Here is a 20,814-nt window from a genome sequence, read left to right as displayed (position 1 = left end):
TGTAGCCTCTATAATGGAATCTGTTGCACAGCTCCTCAGCCTGAAATTCAAAGGCCCGCTCAGTAGAACATATTCTCCTCACTCGCAAAAATTGGCCAACCAGTATACTATTAATGAGATTACCTGGGTGGGCTGACTTTGCATATAACAGTGCATGCACCAAAGTGTGTTTTCTATAGAGGTCCGTCGTGATCTGACCCCCATCATCAATCCGAAAACACACATCCAGGAAATCAAAACAGGTCCGGCTGGTCTTAAATGTGAGTTTAATGTTCATATTGTTTTTATTTAGCTGTGGTATAAAAGACCCACGATTTCTTCTTCTGTCCCCTGACAAATAATCAAAGTGTCATCAATGTAACGTCCCCAATATTAGACTTTATTGGCCATTGGCAGGGGATCCGTCTGGAGGATCCTCCTCTCCCACATCCCCAGGAATAAATTTGCATATGAGGGCGCAGAAGATGCCCCCATTGCGGTACCCTGTTGCTGTAGGAAGAAAGACTCACCAAACAGAAAGAAGTTATGGGTCAAAACAAATTCAAGTAAGGATATAATGAACTTACATTTGTTAATGTCCATATTGGTAGTCTATAGGAAGAAATCTGCCGCTCTCAGGCCATCTTTGTGTCTAACTGAGGTATACAGTGACTCTACATCACACGTCGCAATGATCATGTCAGACTCAGATTCGAGTTGTATTTCCTCCACTTTTTTAGGATGTCAGTGGTGTTCTATAAGGACCACAGGTTTATACCCCCCTAGTGACCAGGCCCTTTTTTACAAATCGGCACTTCACAACTTTAACGGTTTATTGCACCCAAATGAATTTTATCTCCTTTTCTTCTCACAAATACAGCTTTCTTTTGGTGGTATTTGATTGCTGCTGACATTTTTAGTTTTTCTGATATTAATCAAAATAGACCGCAATTTTCTCAAAGAAAGTGTATTTTTAACTTTTTCTGGTAAAATTGTTCAAATATAATTACATTTCTACACAAGTTTGTGTCAGAATTTATTGTGCTACATGTCTTTGATAAAAAAAAATCCAATAAGTGTATATTTATTGGTTTGCGCAAAAGTTATAGCGTTTACAAACTATGGTACAAAAATGTGAATTTCCGCATTTTGAAGCAGCTCTGACTTTCTGAGCACCTGTCATGTTTCTTGAGGTGCTAGAATGCCAGGATAGTATAAATACCCCCCAAATGACCCCATTTTAGAAAGAAGACACCCCAAAGTATTCGGAATATACTAGCGGAAAATGACACTTTCTGAGGAAAATAAATAAATAATATAGTTTCCATTTCTGCTAACTTCTGGAAAAAAAATAAAAAAATCTCCCACGGACTCACTATGCCCCTCAGTGAATACCTTGGGGTGTCTACTTTCCGAAATGGGGTCATTTGTGGGGTGTGTTTACTGTTCTGGAATTTTGGGCGGGGCTAAATTGTGAGCAACCCTGTAAACCCTAAAGGTACTCGTTGGACTTTCAGCCCCTTTACGCACCTAGGCTGCAAAAAAGTGTCACACATGTGGTATCGCCGTACTCAGAAGAAGTAGGGCAATGTGTTTTGGGGTATATATTTACATGTACCCATGCTGGGTGAGAGAAATATCTCTGTAAATTGACAACTTTGTATAAAAAAATGTAAAAAGTTGTCAATTTACAGAGATATTTCTCTCACCCAGAGCCTGTAGAGCCTATAGAACATGTCCTATTCTTGTCCGCAATTGCGGACAAGAAAAGGCATTTTCTATATAGTTCTGGCAATGTGCGGATCCGCAAAATGCGGAAAGCACATTGCCGGTGTCCGTTTTTTGTGCGGATCCGCAAAGCACATACGGACGTCTGAATGGAGCCTTACAGGGGGGATGATCAAAGACAGGGGGGTGATCAGGGAGTCTATATGGGATGATCAGGGGTTAATAAGGGGTTAATAAGTGACGGGGGGGGGGGGGTGTAGTGTAGTGTGGTGATTGGTGCTTCTTACAGAGCTGCCTGTGTCCTCTGGTGGTCGATCCAAGCAAAAGGGACCACCAGAGGACCAGGTAGTAGGTATATCAGACGCTGTTAACAAAACAGCGTCTAATATACCTTTTTGGGGTTAAAAAAATCGCATCTACAGCCTGCCAGCTAATGATAGCTGCTGGCAGGCTGTAGATCAACTTTTCAGCTGCACGTCGCTGTGAACGAGATGGTCTCACGAGATGACGCCTTTCGGCGTTAGTGTGACGGCAAGCGGTTAAATATGATGGAAGATCCTCCACTAAAGGATGCAAGAAAAACTCAACATATTTGAAAATCATTCAAGCTATTCATGCCTGATACTATTGTTCTCCCCGGGGGCTGTTCAGTATTTTATGTACCTTTGGGAGAAAGTACAGAGTTATACTCTCATCAATTCCTTGGCATAGAATGAGGTCAATTTTGCAGTGGTATTGTATGTCAATTTTCTACAGCAATTGGAGTCGTTTAACTGTCTCCAAGCCTCCTTTTCGTACATTGACCTAGGCCATATCACAATATGGGTGATTCAGTCAGCACAACCCTGTATGCAGGTGCACATCGCTATGGCGAAATACATATACAAACGCAAAATACAAAAGCAATAGCACTCTGCAACCAGCATTCTGCCCTGCCTCCATGCTGGATGAGGCATTGGTGTACATTTTGGCCAAAGCGTAATAAGCCACTCACCACGTCAAGGTCGCCTCTATGGAGTGGTCCCTAACATTAGTTCCTACCTGTTTATGGGCCATGACAGCCACACAAAGTCCAGGGAATGCAGGTGCAGCATGCAAGCTGGTTTTAAAGTCAGTATAAAACTGAGTCTGCTTATATAGCACCTACCAGTAGCCATTTGGCTCCAGGAGAAGTATATAGTGGGCTCAGCATGCATGTTGGTACTTGCATCCCTGGATCCGATGAAAGCTGTAATGGCACCGGACGGGGTTAAAAGCAGAGTGTGCCTGGCGTGCATGCTGTGCCTGCGCTCCCTGGACATTGTGTGGCTGTCATGGCCCATTAACAGGTAGGAACTAGTGTTAGGGACCACTCCATAGAGGCGACCTTGACGTGGTGAGTGGCTTATTACGCTTTGGCCAAAATGTACACCAATGCCTCATCCAGCATAGAGGCAGGGCAGAATGCTGGTTGCAGAGTGCTATTGCATTTGTATTTTGCGTTCATATCACAATATTACCCCCATTATCTGCTGGTTTTACCACTACATCCGTCCATGTCTTCATTTCTTTGAGTGCCCTTCTCTCTCCTTTGGTACAGTTGTCATTTGTTATTGTGTTAGGGATCTTGGACAGTTCCCCACACACTAATCGAACAAACAGTTAAATATTTGAAAACTATGATAGTGCAGGAAATTTAGAAGATTTAGATATTAGACTCTGAGGAAACTCACCGGGTCTGTTGGTTTCCTCCTGTTCTTCCAGAAGTGTAGTTAGAGTGGTCAAAGCTTCTTGTTCCGCAGAGGTTGGGAAGTTGGGATCCATTTTTTGGCAAAAAATCTTTTTAAAAACAAGTTTCCTCGCAAAAAGGTGCGCATCCTTCACTGTTGAGAAATGATCAAAGTTACATTCAGTGCAGAGTCTGCTGAGCCAGCAGCTTTGTTTTTTTATTTTTTATTTATATTTTCTGCACATTCCTAGGGCAGAATGTGAGGGACTGGATCATATATTTTTATGATATACTTTAAATGTGCAGCTCTTTAGTATCTTGTCATCACAGTACTGTAAGTGTCAAGCTTGTACTTAAAATAATTTATTGACCCATCACAGATTTTAGGAGCCATGGCCTTGCTGATTTATTAAGGTACTTGTTAGAAAGGATGCTAATAGGAATGTACTATATGCATTATCTATGTTTCTTCTTCAGTATAATTTTTTATAAAAAGAAATAGATAATAATAATTTCACTTCCACTAGTCCAGTGTTAAAAGGGTTATTAAGTGATGGTCTATTCTCAGGATAGGCCATCTATACCTAATCGAACAGCTCTTAGGCAATAGCTCCAGACAGAAACAGACAGTTCAGTGACTTTTTAGCATTTAAAAAAAATATTGATGGCACTCTACTTTTCCAAATACACACAGAAAATCTCCCTAGTCATGCAACACGGGAAGAAATGCAATTTATTGTAATGCTTGGGTTAGGGATCACCTTCAATGGATTTTCAGTAGAGATGAGCGAATCGAAAAATTTGATTTGTCCTTCATGGTAACGAATTGCATTTTTTCTAAAATGGCTGCTGCACATGTTAGAACGAGGAAGTAAAAAGCCCAGGAATGAGGGATCACCCACAGTGCCATGCATGCAGCCAGCCAGCCAATCAGCAGCTAGCCAGCCCCTGTGATGTCACAGCCCTATAAAAAATCTCAGCCTGCTCCGTCTCCGCCATTTTACAGTGAACTTAGCAAAGGGAGAGATGTTGCAGGCTCTAGGGACAGTGATTAGGAAACAATTTATTCACAAAAAAACAATTGAGCAGTTCAGGGAAAGATTATTCATAGTGTAATGAAAGGATAGAGAGGCGTTATCCCCACTGTAGGGAGAGAGCAGGGACCAATAGGAGAGTGTAAAGCCTTGTTAATAGGAACTATTCTATTACACCTTGCTGCAGTAATTCGGGTTACAAAGTGCTCTAATACTACAGATTTTAGGTTGTTTGCATTCTTTGATACATCAGCAATTCCACTAATCCTTGCTTCTGTTATTGGGTTAAAACTGGTACAACTAGTTTTGGGGTGTTAATTTTGTATCTATTAGTACATCCATCCATCCGTGATTCCGTAGTAAAAGTGCGGTCTGATACAACCAGTTTTGGGGTGTATTTATTTTATATATAAGTACATCCATCCATCCTTGATTCTGCTGAGAAAGTGCGGTCTGATACAATCAGTTTTGGGGTGTATTTTGTTTATATATAAGTACATCCATCCTTGCTTCTGGGATGCAAGTGTTGTCTGATACAGCCAGTTTTAGGGTATATTTAGTTTATACTGTATGTAAGTACTTCCATTCATCCTTGCTTCATTGTGAAATTGCAGTCTGATACAACAGTTTTGTGGTATATTTATTTTATATATAACTACTTCCATTCATCCTTGATTCTGTAGTGAAAGTGTGGTCTAATACAACTAGTTTTGGGGTGTATTTTGTTTATATATAAGTCCATCCGTCCATCCATCCTTGCTTCTGGGAGGAAAGTGCGATCTGGTATGCTGCACGGGTGAAGAAGGAATGCTCCTCGGGCTTAAAAAAAGAAAAAAAAGAAAATATACTACAGGTGATCACACCATAAAAGCTGAGAAGAGATAACCCGAAAAGGGTTCGCCGCCGAGGCCGACGTTCGCCAAAGCAGAACACTTCTCTACACACTTTTAGGGTGATCAAATTATTTTACACTTAATTTGATGTGTCAATCAGTAGTTGTGGAGTTGGTGTGAAATAGCGGCCTGATACTACACACTTTCAGGTGAGTTCACACTTCAGTTATTTGGTCAGTTATTTCCATCATTTTTTGAGAGCCAAAACCAGTAGTGAAGCCTACTCAGGAATAAGGTGTAATGTAAAGATCTGCACCTGTTCTGTGTTTTTGACCCAAACCTGGTTTGTTACTACACATTTTAGGGTGTTCAAATTCTTTTATACTTAATTAGATGCGTAAATCAGTAGTTCAGGAGTTGGTGTGATACTGCGGCCTGATACTACACATTTTAGGGTGGTCAAATTCTTTTACACTTAATTCGCATCGAATCAGTCAGTTACTGCGGAGTTGGTGTGAAATTGCGGCCTGACACTATTGCTCTTTTACCATTGCAGTTAACGCTACAGAACAGTATGTACAACAGACAGGTGAGGAGGAAAGATCTGGTGCTTCCTCCGGTAGGTGGGCAAGTAGCGACAACGCATGGGAGCTGGTGTTGTGGGCGGTGACATCAGTGACGTGCAGACAGTGGTGGATGATGATGTAGCCGATTGCACGTGGGAGCTGGGTGAAGAAAGGGCTTCATCATCATCAGGAGAAGAGAGTGGCAGCTTGCACATGAGGCAGCGGTTGAGCCAGCAAGGTTTTTATCACACAGTCCCTATTTTGCATCAGGTTATGCTCATGAATTGGAAGCCAAAAGCAGAAGTGGGTACAAAACACAGAAGAAATGCAAATATTCCAATCACGGGTCATCTCTGTTTTGGATCCACTTCTGTAGGTAGCAGCCTAGTGGTTCAACTGCATTGAAGTCCAGGTCCCTATATAGGGGTTAAAGGGCAAACACAAGGGGACTGTCAGGATGACTCCCTTGGGATTAGCCCAAAATCAATTAATTTGGCTGACACATTTAAATGACTGGGTTCTGACACCCCGCAAACCTACTGATCATCTGTTCTGCAGTATGTCTGGTGCAGGAACTACACAACGCCATCCATTATGCACTGGGCAGAGCTAGTTGCTACAGTGCTACTGCAATTGAAGTGAATAGGAGAAGTGCTACAGTAATCCGCTCCTTTCACTGCACAAGGGCAGAGTTGGGAAGTTCCAGTGCTGGGGAAACTGCAGAACAGCTGATCAGTAGGAGTGTGGGCTGTTGGACCATCGCCAATCACATAGTGATGGCCTATCGTGATGATATGCCATCACTTATAAAGGGTTGGCCAAGCACTTTAAACCTGTGCCATTAAAAATTCTTGGTGCATGTTTGACCTGGCAGTTGTTTCTGATTTCTTATGCATAGCATTTGCTAATGTTGGTGTTCCTACACTTTGGCATAAATTGCACCATATTGACACAATTGGGCTCATCTAGATTAAAAGAAATGATGTAGCTTGACAAGTGGCATGGCTTACTGGGAAAAAGATGTGCCTTCATAGTGGGAAAGGGGTTTGCTGAATATGCCACATTTTGGGCCACAATTGTGGCATAAACTTCTGCCAAACTAAGTTAGACAAAAGTCTGTAGCCATGCACCAAATGTATCATCCATCCTGTGTCCCTGTGATGAATCTGGTGTAGGTCTAGAAAGCCTGCCTTTTTTTACGCCATTTATAAGATTAGTAAATCTTCTCCAATGAGTGCTATGTATAGAGCAGAGGCAACTGCAGTATGTCTACCTTCTATTGGTCATGACTGATCACAGGAAAGCCAGGTAATAGGAAGCAGCCTCAGGACCTAACTGGACCCAGCACAGCCCTGTCAGTGACAATTGTTTCTGAAACATGGCAGATTTCCTTTGTTCAGTCCCACAGGGAAATGGGTGCAAAAAAGATCTAAAAGTTGTAAAATAATATCATTTCAGTGTGGGAACACACTTTTATTTTTCTATCCAATATCATAGGAAGTCACATATCAGTATGTTTTTAGAGAGGAAGTAAGAGTACTCGGGAAATCCACCCAAATTGAGAACATGCTGGTTCTACATATCTGAAACCCTAACATGGGTCATATGGTATTTATTTGTGAACCTCTAGCTTTCTTAATTGTAATGTTTGAGTACAGAAGAGCTGTGAAATTACAGGCCATTATCCACTACAAAATGGTTGCACTGACTGACAGCACCTTGAGGGAGATCAGTTTTGCATTAGGTTCCAATAGGTCTGTATTTTGTTATGCTTCTGTTGATCCAACTTTAACCTCTTTATTATTTCATAACATTTTTTATTTATCTGCAAGGTCTTATTTTTTTTTATTAATTTCTTTTTAATTTGCAAATTATAAAAATAGGTTATGTAACATAGAATTACGTTACATGCAGAAAACAAAACCCTGGCTGCAGGCTCTTTGCTATGTGTTCACAGTTGTATAATTTTTTTTTTTCTAGTTGAGTTTGGGTTATAATCTTGGATCTAAATGTTTGAAAGGTGCTTTGCAATAAAGAACAGAAGTAAAAAGTTTGCAATTTTTATAGGTTTTGAGATATTTCTGGGCTTCAAATAAACTGGTTTGTCTGTTTGTATGCATCCATAGCCTCAGGGATGGCCAACCCTGAATCCAGTGAACCTCTTTATTAATATATATCCTTAGTTACAATATGTTAAGGATAAATTTAAAGCATGGAACTCTCTCTCTCAGTTGCAGTCTGTGTATGCATTAACTTGGTAAAAATTAGTAACCTCCCAAAATCATTTACATTTTGGAACAGCCACCTGCCCCAGTACTAACCTCCTTATTAAAGCCTTACACTCCTTTCTATCTTATTTGAGATGAGGAAGAAATAGGTCTAAACCTAAACTGACCACATTGCAGATGCCTCTACAGGTGGCCGCTACAGCTTTGCCCAATTTCCAAGGGCATTTTCTCGCAGGACACATCAATATATTAGATCAAGGATGAACAACCTCCACAACTCCAGCTCCATCTCTATATACACTTGATTGTTCTCAGACCTCCCATAAAAGTGAAAGGTGCATGATAGGAGTTATTGTTTCACAATAGCTGTAGCTCTGGAGGTTGTGGAGCCTTGTGTTAGACCTTGGGTAATAGATGTATCCTCCTTATGCTGACTATCATTTAGCCTACCACTTGGATATTTCCAGTTTGTGGACTATATAAGACTTTGGCGCTTCCTCCAGCAGCACAGGCACAATTAAGACAATTGTTTAAATCTCCAACCTTAATAAATGGTCACAATGCCCATAAGTCCTTTGAACAGCTTAATGGGGATTTTCAATTCCTCTCATAGGTGTTTATATATTGTAGCAACTGAGAGGCATTATTTCTATATTGTTATTTATACCTACCTTATTTAGGTTACATCTGAATCTATTGGGAAACACATGTACATACCGTACATTTTTAGACAAGGAATAGTCAGATGTAATGTCCTCCCACCTTATAGTATCTCTGTTAGCTAATAATAAATCAATCCAATCATAGCTATCTCATGCCCGTAAGACTATACAGAATGGGTGGTACACCATCTTCTGATTGTCATTATTGTTTTAGTCCTGAAGCACACTTTTGGCATCTGATGTGGGAGTTAACTTATCTCTCTTTCTATTGTGTGTGTATGTGTGTTCTTTGGGGCTTGATTATAACTAGAGATGAGTGAATTTCTCAAAAATTTGATTCGATCGGTTGGCCGAATTTACCAAAAAGATTTGATTTGATCCAAATTTATTTGTGGAAAATCGCTTTAAAAAACAGCTATTTCTTGGCTGCAGTCAGCCTTTATAGTGGTGTAGAACAGTGTGCCTTGCAGAAACATGCACAGGGAGCCTGCTGTGGTAGTGAAACAATACTGTGAGTCAGTATGACATGCAGATGATAAGCGTCGCTCTTAGAATCACTGCAAACTTCACTTATTTGGGCAGTTATGGGGCAAAAATTTACCAAATAACTCGTGTGAACTCAGCCTTTCTGGTCAATGTTAGCGCCAGGTATAAAGAACCGTGCAGCGGCCCAAGATCCTACTATAGTGTGAAAGAGCACACTCCTTTTACACCATCATCAGCTGATGCCACATAGATTTCTACAGAACCTGTTCTGTTAAACGCTTATACAACTAGAGCCCTCCTGACAGAGTGGAAAGGGTGTCAACAGTAAGTTTGTGTTGACATCACTGATTATTTTGCACTGCCTCTAATCCATCAGAACAATAACCCCCAAAAACAGATTCTGTCTGTTCAGCATCCACCTTCACTCGGTCAGCATTTGGTCAGCAATCCATCAGTATTGCTAAAGCCAAAAAAAAAAAAACAGGAGTGCATCCAAAACAAAGATGACACATGAATGGACTATTTGCATGTCTTCTGTGTTTTGTACCCACTCCTGCTTTTGGCTACCAAATCATGCTCCAATTCTGATGCAAAATAAGGACCATGTCATACAGGTCTTACAGCTGCTACATAGACAGGATCTGTTGTATGTCTCATTTTTCCTTCCTTCTGACAGATCAGAAGAAGTGTCAAATAAATGGTGATGTCATTCAGGCAAAAAGGCAAAATAGTGGCCCAGTCATGGAGTGGGGAGAGTGGGAACAGCATGAGAAGTCCACAGAGTGTTGAGGTGGCAGTAGCATGAGGAGAACACAGAGTGGTAAGGCGGAAGCAGCATGAGTAGACCACAGAGGGGCCTAGTGACATAGTGGTGTGCTGGCAGCAGCATGAGAAAACCACAGAGTGGCCCAATGACAGAGTGTTAATATGCGGAGACCACAGAGTGGCCCAGTGACAGAATGTTGAGGTAGCAGCAGCATGAGGAGATCACAGAGTGACCCTGTGACAGAGTGGGCTCATCTAGGTTTAATGAAATTATGTAGCTCGACAAGGGGCATGGCTCACCAGGAAAGAGATGTTGGTGCTTCCTCCAGCAGCGCAAGTACAATTAAGACCATAGTTTAAATCTCCGACCTTAATAAATGTGTTCCAATGTCCATAAATCCTTTGAAGAGCTTCATGGGGATTTTCAATTGCTGCAAGTGTCCTTTTATTGATATTTCTAGATAAGACACACTTTGTTAGATCAGCTTTTAGACCCTTGGTGCCCCATGTCTACTTTTCCTCTCATAGGTGTTTATAAATTGTAGTGACTGAGAGACATTATTTCTATATTGTTATTTATGCATACCTTATTTAGGTTAAATCTGAATCTATTGAGAAACACATGTCAAATAAATGGTGATGTCATCAAGGCAAAAAGGCAAAATAGTGGCCCAGTCATGGAGTTGGGAGGGTGGGAACAGCATGAGAAGTCCACAGAGTGGCCCAGTGACAGAGTGGTGAGATAGCAACAGCATGAGGAGACCACAGAGTGGTGAGGTGGCAGCAGCATGAGGAGACCGCGGAGTGGCTAAGTGACATAGTGGTGAGGTGGCAGCAGCATGAGGAGACTACAGAGTGGCCCAATGACAGAGTGTTGAGGTAGCAGCAGTATGAGGAGATCACAGAGTGCCCTAATGACAGAGTTGGTAGGTGGCAGCAGCATGAGAAGACCACAGAGTGGTGCAGTGACAGAGTGGGGAGGTGGCAGCAGCATGAGGAGACCACAGAGTGGTCTGGTGGCAGCAGCATGAGGAGAACACAGAGTGGCCTAGTGACATAGTGGTGAGCTGGCAGCAGCATCAGGAGACCACTGTCACGCCTGTGTCACTGTCTCAGTGTTGTTCGCTGTGACACATTTGCCTTGTATTCTGGCATGTGTGTGCACTGCTCCCTGTATCCTGGTTACTTCACTGTCAGGTACTTGTGGGGTTAAGTTCCTGGGCTGGGTGTGGCCAGGAGTTTTAGTTGTCTTCCAGCCTTTTGTTTGGTACTGGAGCTATGCTCCTGTCCTGGGTGTTCTATCTGCCCAGTTCTTGAGGGCCATCTAGTGAGACATCGATGTCACCTTCCCTTCCTACTCTGTTTCTATGTGTGGTATGGTTTATGTTATGGGTAAGTGTTGTATGTCTAGCTGTTGTCCCATGTCTGGTCTGTTTTTGGTGTGTATAGTCCTGCAAGGATGCTAGACATTTTCCCTCAACACCTCACCGTGACAACCACAGAGTGATCCAGTGACAGAGTGGGGAGGTGGCAGCAGCATGATGAGAACACAGAGTTGTCCAATGACAGAGTGGGGAGGTGGCAGCAGCATGAGGAGACCACAGAGTGGTCCAGAGATATAATGGTGAGCTGACAGCAGCATGAGGAGACCACAGAGTGGCCCAGAGATATAATGGCGAGTTGACAGCAGCATGAGGAGACAACAGAGTGGCCCAGTGATAGAGTGGGGAGGTGATAGCAGCATGAGGAGACAACAGAGTGGCCCAATGACAGTTTTGAGGTGGCAGAAGCATGAGGAGACTACAGAGTGGCCCAGAGATATAATGGTGAGCTGGCAGCAGCATGAGGAGACCACAGAGTGGCCCAGTGACACAGTGGTGAGCTGACAGCAGTATAAAGAGACCACAGAGTGGCCCAGTGACATCGTGGCTAGCTGGCTGCCGCATGAGGAAACCACAGAGTGGCCCATTGACAGAGTGTTGACGTGGCACTAGCATGAGGAGACAACAGAGTGGTGCAGTGGCAGAGGCATGAGGAGACCACAGAGTGGCCCAGTGACATAATGGTGAGCTGGCAGCATCATAAGGAGACCACAGAGTGGCCAAGTGACTGAGTGGGGAGGTGTCAGCAGCATGAGGAGACAACAGAGCGGCCCAATGACAGAGTGTTGAAGTGGCAGCAGCATGAGGAGACTACAGAGTGGGCTAGTGACATAGTGGTGAGCTGGCAGCAGCATGAGGAAACCACAGAGTGGACCAATGACAGAGTATTAAAGTGGCAGAAGCATGAGTAGACCACAGAGTGGCCCAGTCACAAAGTGGCAAGCTGGCAGCATCATGAGGAGACCACAGAGTGGCCCAGTGACATTGTGGGGAGGTGGCAGCAGCATGAGGAGATGACAGAGTGGTGCGGTGGCAGCATCATGAGAAGAACACAGAGTGGCCCAGTGACATAGTGGTGAGCTTTCAGCAGCATGAATAGACCACATAGTGGCCCAGTGACAGGGTGTTGAGGTGGCATCAGCATGCGGAGACCACAGAGTGGCCCAGTGACATAGCGGTGAGCTGGCAGCAGCATGAGGAGACCACAGAGGGGTGAGGTGACAGAGTGGCGAGGTGGCAGTGCATGAGGAGACCACAGAGTGGCCCAATCACACAGTGTTGAAGTGGCAGCAGCATTCGGAGACCACAGAGTGGCCCTATGACAGATTGTTGAAGTGGCAGCAGCATGAGGAGACCACAGAGTGGCTCTATGACAGATTGTTGAGATAGCAGCAGCATGAGGAGACCACAGAGTTGCCCAATGACAAAGTGTTGAGGTAGCAGCAGCATGAGGAGACCACAGAGTGGCCCAGTCGCAAAGTAGTGAGCTCACAGCAGCATAAGGAAACCACAGAGTGGCCCAGTGACATAGTGGTGACCTGGCAGCAGCATGAGGAGACCACAGAGTGACCCAGTGACATAATGGTGAGCTGGCAGCAGCATGAGGAGACCACAGAGTGGCCCAGTGACAGAGTGTTGAGGTGGTAGCAGCAGCATTAGGAGACCACAGAGTGGCCCTATGACAAAGTGTTCAGGCAGCAGCATGAGGGGACCACAGAGTGTCCCAATCAAAGAATGTTAACATGGAATCAGAATGAGGAGACCACAGAGTGGCCCAGTCACATAGCGGTAAGCTGGCAGCAGCATGAAGAGACTACAGAGTGGCCCAGTCACATAGTGGTGAGCTGACAGCAGATTGAGGAGGTTAGGTTGCAGCAACATAAAGAGACCACAGAATGGCCCAGTGACATTGTGGTGAGGTGGGCGGCAATAACAGTACCAGATGAAGATGGTGGGTGGCAGTGAGAGCATCTGGCAGGTGGCAGCATCAGAATAGTAGCTGAGGCAGGTAGCCAGAAGAAACAGGTCTCATTTGAAAAAAGTTTAGGTGTGGCACCATGTATTATTTAGTCTGATGCATCAGGCACTGGTGTGTGGAAATCCTGGCTGATCCATGCCTGATTCATCTTCACAAAGGTTAGTTTCTCCCCATTTTGGGTGGACAAGTGAGTTCTCCTTGGGGTAACTATGGCCCTGCCGCACTAAACACCACCTCTGATGCCACACTGCTGGCCGGGCAGGAAAGCTTGTCCAGGGCAAACTCGGCCAGTTGGGGTCACAAATAGAGTTTGGCTGCCCAGTAGTCCAGGGGATCTTCGATGTGGGGTAGCAGGGTACACTCCAAGTATGTCACAACCTGCTGGTTCAGGTTCTGCTCTATGTTTACCTGCTGCTGCTGGTGAGTAATTTCTTCAATAGGAAGGTGAAGAAAACTGCTCATCAGCGACTAGACTTAAGTTGCTGCTGATGGAGCTAGTACAGTACTGTCCCTGCCCCCCACCCCTCCCCAGCAGCCATGGCAGTGGAACGTGAGTGCAGAGGGCCCCCCCGGTCAAACCTGCATGCGGATGGACGATGACGCACATAGGCAGCGGCCAACTGACTACATTGGATGTCTCGATAGTAGTTCAGTTTCTCCCCCTTCTCAGCGGGTGTAAAAAAAAGTCCCCCATTTTGGACCGGTAGTGAGGGTCTAACATGGTGGAGAGCCAGTAGTCATCCTTCTACCGAATGGTGACAATTCGGCTGTCACTATGCAAGTAACTGAGCATGCATCGGGTCACTTGTGCACGTGAATTGAAGAGACTCCCTGCCTCCATCTCCGCTGCATACTGCCACGGTGTGTATGGGTCATCAGCCTCATCTTCCTCATTGCCCTGTAGCTCCTCTGGCTGCTCCTCCTCCTCCTCTTCTATCACCTGTGTAGCAAAACCACACATTTCTCTACGCATTGCTTGTGCTCGAATGTCCTCCTCCTCCTCCTCTAGTTCAGCCCCCACAGGGCTCATGTGGCCTTGAGATATAGTCACTACGTATCCTCTCCCCTGGCCAGCCAGATTAAGCAGCATCTGTTCCAGGACATGAATCAGTGGAATGACGTTGTTCATCCTGTAGTCCTGGCGAATAACAAATAAAGTGGCCTACTCAAAGGGCCTGAGCAAACGGCAGGTGTCACGCATAATCTGCCACTGGCTAATATTGACGTTACACATGGAAGTACCTTTGTCCGCCTGTATAATCAAGAAATCATTTATGTCCTTTCTCTGTTCACATAAATGGTCCAACATATGGAAAGTGGAATTCCAACGGGTGGTAACGTCGCATATCAGCCTAAGTTGGGGGACGCCGTTCTGCCGCTGCAGCTCAAGGACGGTGTGCTTTGCAGTGTACGAGTGGCTGAAATGCATGCAAAGTTTCCTGACCATTTTCAGGATGTCTTGCAGATAAGGTGAAGACTTCAGGAACCGCTTTACAACCAGATTGAACACATGCGCCATGCAGGACGCATGGATCAGCCATCCTTGGCGCAGCACCAACACCATGTTCTTCCTGTTGTCAGTCACCATGGTTCCAATTTTGAGTTGTTGAGGAGAAAGCCAGAATTTGATTTCTTGATAAAAGACATAGAGCAGTTCCTCCCCTGTGTGCCTAGGCAAACTAGAGTGACACTGCCATGCCCTGCACATGTGGTATGCTGGAGGAGCACTGTGAATTGTGCCTGCAGTGGAGGCTTAGGACAAGGTGGAGGATGAGGAGGCAGGGGCAGATATTGTTGCAGGACCAACGGCATGAGAACTTGGAGGCCGATGCGGCGTCACCTGGCTGTAGCTGGCCAGCTAAGACCTGTCCTAGGTTTCTAATATAGCTTGTGTGTTTATACAGCTAGACCTGGCAATAACCTTATTACAGTTCCTATGTTTGTGTGTTAAAGACAAAAGGAGAGTTATTTACAGTGACTTCATGTTTGGATGTCATATAACTGTTATATTTTGTTTTCACAGAAGCAGAAAAGATAATATGCCTTTAAGAATCATTATATAATGTAAGGTAAGCTCAATGACACAGCAGAAACAACAGAAAGCATAGAGTTAAACTGTTGTTGCTGGGCAGGAGTCTTGACCAATCACAGCCAGCCTAACACACAGCAAGAGTTTTGACCAATCACAGCCAGCCTCACACACGCCTGTGTGGGAAATTCCCCTAGCAGGAGCTGCTAGAATTATTCACCAGAGAGAGGAGCTAAACAGACACACACTCCACTAAGAGCTATGTTTTATGGAAGCAAGAGGCCAAAATAAAACAGTTATATAATGTTCCTACTGTTAATATAGTGATTAGAACTGTACACTGAACCAGATATATGTGTGTTTACTTACAGTTAGAGTTGAGCGAACCCGAACTGTAACGTTCAGTTTGTACCGAACTTTAGGGTTTTCGGCACCCGCACCCGAACCCGAACATTTACGTAAAAGTTCGGGTTCGGTGTTCGGCGATTTTTATGGCGCTTTTTGAAAGGCTGCAAAGCAGCGAATCAACAAGCGTCATACTACTTGCCCCAAAAGGCCATCACAGCCATGCCTACTATTGGCATGGCTGTGATTGGCCAACTGCAGCATGTGACCCAGCCTCTATTTAAGCTGGAGTCATGTATCGCCGCCCGTCACTCTGCTCGGATTAGTGTAGGGAGAGGCTGCAGCTGCTGTGAGGGAGAGATCAGGGAGAAATCTCATCAAGAACTGGTTTATGTACTCAGTGATCTACAGAAAAAGTGTTTTGTGGGTGCAGTGCACAATTTTTTTAAGCCTGCCCTGAGCCAACTACTGCTGAAAACGAACTTTTTTTTCTTCAGTTAGTCAATATCAATACATGATCGGCAGCCATTTTATGCAACGATAGTGCACCAGCATAGACTATTTGCAAGTTCAGAAATACAGCTTTGGCATACTGGGGTGAAAAAACCCTCTAATATACTGCACATCTGGGATTAGACAAGCATAAGTGACTGTCACATTTAGGACAGAAATACAGTTTTTGGTTAGGGTGAAAAAACCCTCTAATATACTGCACTTCTGTGATTACACGTGCATAAGTCACTGTCACATTTAGGACAGAAATAAAACTTTTTGGTTACTGGGGTGAAAAAAGCCTCTAATATACTGCACATCTGTGATTACACATGATTAAGTCACTGTCACATTTAGGACAGAAATACAGCTTTTTGGTTACTGGGGTGAAAAAAGCCTCTAATATACTGCACATCTGTGATTACACGTGAATAAGTCACTGTCACATTTAGGACAGAAATAGAGCTTTTTGGATAGGGTGAAAAAAGCCTCCAATATACTGCACATCTGTGATTACATGTGCATAAGTCACATTTAGGACAGAAATACAGCTTTTTGGTTACTGGGGTGAAAAAACCCTCTAATATACTGCACATCTGTGATTACACGTGCATAAGTCACTGTCACATTTAGGACAGAAATAGAGCTTTTTGGTTAGGGTGAAAAAAGCCTCCAATATACTGCACATCTGTGATTACATGAGCATAAGTCACTGTCACATTTAGGACAGAAATACAGCTTTTTGGTTAGGGTGAAAAAACCAACTAATATATTGCACATCTGTGATTACACGTGCATAAGTCACTGTCACATTTAGGACAGAAATACAGCATTTTGGTTACTGGGGTGAAAAAAGCCTCTAATATACTGCACATATGTGATTACACTTGCATAAGTCACTGTCACATTTAGGACAGAAATAGAGCTTTTTGGTTAGGGTGAAAAAAGCCTCCAATATACTGCACATCTGTGATTACATGTGCATAAGTCACTGTCACATTTAGGATAGAAATACAGCTTTTTGGTTACGGGGTGAAAAAACCCTCTAATATACTGCACATCTGTGATTACACGTGCATAAGTCACTGTCACATTTAGGACAGAAATACAGCTTTTTGGTTAGGGTGAAAAAACCCTCTAATATACTGCACATCTGTGATTACATGTGCATAAGTCACTGTCACATTTATGACAGAAATACAGCATTTTGGTTACTGGGGTGAAAAAAGCCTCTAATATACTGCACATCTGTGATTACACTTGCATAAATCACTGTCACATTTAGGACAGAAATAGAGATTTTTGGTTAGGGTGAAAAAAGCCTCCAATATACTGCACATCTGTGATTACATGTGCATAAGTCACTGTCACATTTAGGACAGAAATACAGCTTTTTGGTTACGGGGTGAAAAAACCCTCTAATATACTGCACATTTGTGATTACACGTGCATAAGTCACTGTCACATTTAGGACAGAAATAGAGCTTTTTGGTTAGGGTGAAAAAAGCCTCCAATATACTGCACATCTGTGATTACATGTGCATAAGTCACTGTCACATTTAGGACAGAAATACAGCTTTTTGGTTACTAGGGTGAAAAAAGCCTCTAATATACTGCACATCTGTGATTACACGTGCATAAGTCACTGTCACATTTAGGACAGAAATACAGCTTTTTGGTTAGGGTGAAAAAACCCTCTAATATACTGCACATCTGTGATTACACGTGCATAAGTCACTGTCACATTTAGGACAGAAATACAGCATTTTGGTTACTGGGGTGAAAAAAGCCTCTAATATACTGCACATCTGTGATTACACGTGCATAAGTCACTGTCACATTTAGGACAGAAATACAGCTTTTTGGTTAGGGTGAAAAAACCCTGTAATATACTGCACATCTGTGATTACACGTGCATAAGTCACTGTCACATTTAGGACAGAAATACAGCTTTTTGGTTACTGGGGTGAAAAAAGCCTCTAATATACTGCACATCTGTGATTACACGTGCATATGTCACTGTCACATTTAGGACAGAAATACAGCTTTTTGGTTACTGGGGTGAAAAAAGCCTCTAATATACTGCACATCTGTGATTACACGTGCATAAGTCACTGTCACATTTAGGACAGAAATACAGCTTTTTGGTTACTGGGGTGAAAAAACTCTGTAATATACTGCACATCTGTGATTACACATGCATAAGTCACTGTCACATTTTATGACAGAAATACAGCTTTTTGGTTAGATTAAAAAAAGCTTCTAATATACTGCACATTTGTGATTACACGTGCATAAGTCACTGTCACATTTAGGACAGAAATACAGCTTTTTGGTTACTGGGGTTAAAAACCCTCTAATATACTGCACATCTGTGATTACACGTGCATAAGTCACTGTCACATTTAGGACAGCAATACAGCTTTTTGGTTAGGGTGAAAAAAGCCTCCTATATTATGCACATCTGTGATAACATGTGCATAAGTCAATGTCACATTTAGGACAAAAATACAGCTTTTTGGTTACTGGGGTGAAAAAAGCCTCTAATATACTGCACATCGGTGATTACACGTGCATAAGTCACTGTCACATTTAGGACAGAAATACAGCTTTTTGGTTAGAGTGAAAAAACCCTCTAATATACTGCACATCTGTGATTACACGTGCATAAGTCACTGTCACATTTAGGACAGAAATACAGCTTTTTGGTTAGGGTGAAAAAACCCTCTAATAAACTGCACATCTGGGATAAGACATGCATAAGTGAGTGTCACATTTAGGCCACAAATACCGCTGTCATATAGAGTTTTAAAAAAAAATATAGAGTGCAATACCCTACATCAAGGTTTATATTGGCGGTTAAATATTTTTAACATACTTAACCACTTTTTACTTTGCTTTGTGAACGCTAACTATGAGGCAAACATCTAATAAGTGACGCGGTCATGGTCGTGGTGTTGGTGTTGGTGGAGCCTCTGGTGCAGGGAGAGGACGTGGCCGTTCTGCCATAGCTACACGTCCTACTGAACCTACTACCTCAGGTCCCAGTAGCCGCCAGAATCTACAGCGATATTTGGTCAGGCCTAATGCCGTTCTAAGGATGGTAAGGCCTGAACAAGTACAGGCGCTAGTCAATTGGATGGCCGACAGTGGATACAGCACATTCACATTATCTCCCACCCAGTCTTCTGCAGAAAGCGCACAGGTGGCGCCTGAAATCCATGCCCATCAGTCTGTCACATCACCCCCGTGCATATCAGGGAACCTGTCTGAACCTCAAGTCATGCAGCAGTCTCTTATGCTGTTTGCTGGCAGGTTTCCCAAGGGCATGCACCTAGCCCTTCCCCAGGGTTGGAAGACATAGAATGCACTGACGCACAACCATTTATGTTTCCTGATGAGGACATGGGAATACGATCTCAGCACGTCTCTGATGATGACAAAACACAGGTGCAAAATGCTGCGTCTTTCTGCAGTGTGCAGACTGAAAAGGAGGTCAGGGAGGAAGACTGGGTGGAAGACGATGCAGGGGACGATCAGGTCCTAGACCCCATATGGAATGACGGTCGTGCCACTGACTTTCAGAGTTCGGAGGAAGAGGCAGTGGTGAGACTGAGCCAACAGCGTAGCAAAAGCCGGAGCAGGGTGAAAAAGCAGAGCAGCCGTCGCAAAAACAGTTCGCCTGCTACTGGCCACCATCAACAGGGACCGAGCACACCAAAGGCAGCTTCAAGGAGTTCCCTGGCATGGCACTTCTTCACACAATGTCCTGACGACAAGACGCGAGTGGTTTGCACGCTGTGCCATCAGAGCCTGAAGCGAGGCATTAACGTTCTGAACCTTAGCACAACCTTATCACAACCTGCATGACCAGGCATCTACATGCGAGACACGGGCTGCAGTGGACTAAGCACCTTCAAAACAAAGAAAGGGCTCAGGCCCCCCCTGCTCCCTCTTCTGCTGCTGCTTCGGCCTCTTCCTCCACCTCTGGACTAACGTTGGCACCTGCCGCCCAGAAAACAGAGGATGTGCCACCAACAACACCACCTCCATCACCAAGCATCTCCACCATGTCACACGGAAGCGTTCAGTTCTCCATCTCACAAACCTTTGAGAGAAAGCGTAAATTCCCACCTAGCCACCCTTGATCCCTTGCCCTGAATGCCAGAATTTCTAAACTACTGGCCTTTGAAATGCTGTCATTCAGGCTGGTGGAGACGGACAGCTTCAAACAGCTCATGTCGCTTGCTGTCCAACAGTACGTCGTTCCCAGCCGCCACTACTTCTCCAGGAGTGCCGTGCCCTCCCTGCTCAACCAAGTATCGGATAACATCAAGTGTGCACTGCGCAACGCCATCTGTGGCAAGGTCCACCTAACTACAGATACGTGGACCAGTAAGCACGGCCAGGGACGCTATATCTCCCTAACTGCACACTGGGTAAATGTAGTGGCGGCTGGGTTCCAGGCGGAGAGCTGTTTGGCGCACGTCCTTCCGCCGCCAAGGATCGCAGGGCATCATTCTTTGCCTCCTGTTGCCTCCTCTTCCTACTCGGCTTCCTCCTCCTCTACTACCACCTCCTCATCCGGTCAGCGACAGA

The sequence above is a fragment of the Bufo bufo genome, chromosome 3 (assembly GCF_905171765.1).
Source record: "Bufo bufo chromosome 3, aBufBuf1.1, whole genome shotgun sequence".
NCBI classification, from domain to species: domain Eukaryota; kingdom Metazoa; phylum Chordata; class Amphibia; order Anura; family Bufonidae; genus Bufo; species Bufo bufo.
The sequence above is the reverse complement of the archived record's forward strand: the minus strand, read 5'-3'. Positions refer to the sequence as shown.